At 39.6% G+C, this 2,520-nt stretch overlaps 1 non-coding gene across 1 annotated transcript; it reads left to right on the top strand.

Annotated features, from left to right (window-relative positions):
- The first annotated feature begins 1,523 nt into the window (after positions 1-1,523).
- trnal-cag lies at positions 1,524-1,636 on the top strand. Its single transcript has 2 exons — positions 1,524-1,564; positions 1,591-1,636. It is a non-coding gene; the product is annotated as a tRNA-Leu (tRNA).
- Positions 1,637-2,520: the final 884 nt, after the last annotated feature.

Here is a 2,520-nt window from a genome sequence, read left to right as displayed (position 1 = left end):
GCATGTCAGAATGGCCGAGTGGTCTAAGGCGCCAGACTCAAGGCATTTTCACCTTCTCAGTTGATGAGGTTTCTGGTCTCCAAATGGAGGCGTGGGTTCAAATCCACTTCTGACAAAGGTTCTTTTGTAACTGGAAGAAGTGTTGAGATAGTAAAAATTTCAATTTCAGCCTTGCCAGTTGATAAGGTTTCTGCTCTCACATAGTGGCATGGGTTCAAATCTGGCTTCAGACAAAGTCTGAAAATCGAATAAACGCTGATGCCTTAACTGTAATAGTAGGCATTTCTGCTTTTGCACAGTATCCCATTTTGGTCTACAAATGAAGATGTGGCTTCAAATCACACTTCTGTCAAAGGGGCTTTGATAACTGAAAGAAGTGTTGAGACACAGAAAATGTAAACATTTTTTTTTGGCGAGTGGTTTAAACAGTTCAACTTATTGCCAAGTCAACATATTTTGCTGCTACAAATTACATTTGTTGAATTACTGTTCATACAGCAAAACTTGCATGTCAGAATGGCCGGAGTGGTCTAAGGCGCCAGACTCAAGGCATTTTCACCTTCTCAGTTGATGAGGTTTCTGGTCTCCAAATGGAGCGTGGGTTCAAATCCCACTTCTGACAAAGGGTCTTTTGTAACTGGAAGAAGTGTTGAGATAGTAAAAATTTCAATTTCAGCCTTGCCAGTTGATAAGGTTTCTGCTCTCCACATAGTGGGATGGGTTCAAATCTGGCTTCAGACAAAGTCTGAAAATCGAATAAATGCTGATGCCTTAACTGTAATAGTAGGCATTTCTGCTTTTACACAGTATCCCATTTTGGTCTACAAATGAAGATGTGGCTTCAAATCACACTTCTGTCAAAGGGGCTTTGATAACTGAAAGAAGTGTTGAGACACAGAAATTGTAAACATTTTTTTGGCGAGTGGTTTAAGCGGTTCAACTTATTGCCAAGTCAACATATTTTGCTGCTACAAATTACATTTGTTGAATTACTGTTCATACAGCACATATTGCATGTCAGAATGGCCGGAGTGGTCTAAGGCGCCAGACTCAAGGCATTTTCACCTTCTCAGTTGATGAGGTTTCTGGTCTCCAAATGGAGGCGTTGGTTCAAATCCCACTTCTGACAAAGGGTCTTTTGTAACTGGAAGAAGTGTTGAGATAGTAAAAATTTCAATTTCAGCCTTGCCAGTTGATAAGGTTTCTGCTCTCCACATAGTGGCACGGGTTCAAATCTGGCTTAAGACAAAGTCTGAAAATCGAATAAATGCTGATGCCTTAACTGTAATAGTAGGCATTTCTGCTTTGCACAGTATCCCATTTTGGTCTACAAATGAAGATGTGGCTTCAAATCACACTTCTGTCAAAGGGGCTTTGATAACTGAAAAGAAGTGTTGAGACACAGAAAATGTAAACATTTTTTTGGCGAGTGGTTTAAGCGGTTCAACTTATTGCCAAGTCAACATATTTTGCTGCTACAAATTACATTTGTTGAATTACTGTTCATACAGCACATATTGCATGTCAGAATGGCCTTTGAGTGGTCTAAGGCGCCAGACTCAGGCATTTCCCCTTCTCAGTTGATGAGGTTTCTGGTCTCCAAATGGAGGCGTGGGTTCAAATCCCACTTCTGACAAAGGTTCTTTTGTAACTGGAAGAAGTGTTGAGATAGTAAAAATTTCAATTTCAGCCTTGTCAGTTGATAAGGTTTCTGCTCTCCACATAGTGGCATGGGTTCAAATCTGGCTTCAGACAAAGTCTGAAAATCGAATAAATGCTGATGCCTTAACTGTAATAGTAGGCATTTCTGCTTTACAGTATCCCATTTTGGTCTACAAATGAAGATGTGGCTTCAAATCACACTTCTGTCAAAGGGGCTTTGATAACTGAAAGAAGTGTTGAGACACAGAAAATGTAAACATTTTTTTGGCGAGTGGTTTAAGCAGTTCAACTTATTGCCAATCAACATATTTTTCTGCTACAAATTACATTTGTTGAATTACTGTTCATACAGCACATATTGCATGTCAGAATGGCCGAGTGGTCTAAGGCGCCAGACTCAAGGCATTTCACCTTCTCAGTTGATGAGGTTTCTGTTCTCCAAATGGAGCGTGGGTTCAAATCCACTTCTGACAAAGGCTCTTTTGTAACTGGAAGAAATGTTGAGATAGTAAAAATTTCAATTTCAGCCTTGCCAGTTGATAAGGTTTCTGCTCTCCACATAGTAGCACGGGTTCAAATCTGGCTTCAGACAAAGTCTGAAAATCGAATAAATGCTGATGCCTTAACTGTAATAGTAGGCATTTCTGCTTTTGCACAGTATCCCATTTTGGTCTACAAATGAAGATGTGGCTTCAAATCACACTTCTGTCAAAGGGGCTTTGATAACTGAAAGAAGTGTTGAGACACAGAAAATGTAAACATTTTTTTGGCCGAGTGGTTTAAATGGTTCAACTTATTGCCAAGTCAACATATTCTGCTGCTACAAATTACATTTGTTGAATTACTGTTCATACAGCA

The sequence above is a fragment of the Puntigrus tetrazona genome, chromosome 20 (assembly GCF_018831695.1).
Source record: "Puntigrus tetrazona isolate hp1 chromosome 20, ASM1883169v1, whole genome shotgun sequence".
In the NCBI taxonomy this organism is placed as follows: domain Eukaryota; kingdom Metazoa; phylum Chordata; class Actinopteri; order Cypriniformes; family Cyprinidae; genus Puntigrus; species Puntigrus tetrazona.
The sequence above is the reverse complement of the archived record's forward strand: the minus strand, read 5'-3'. Positions and strand labels throughout refer to the sequence as shown.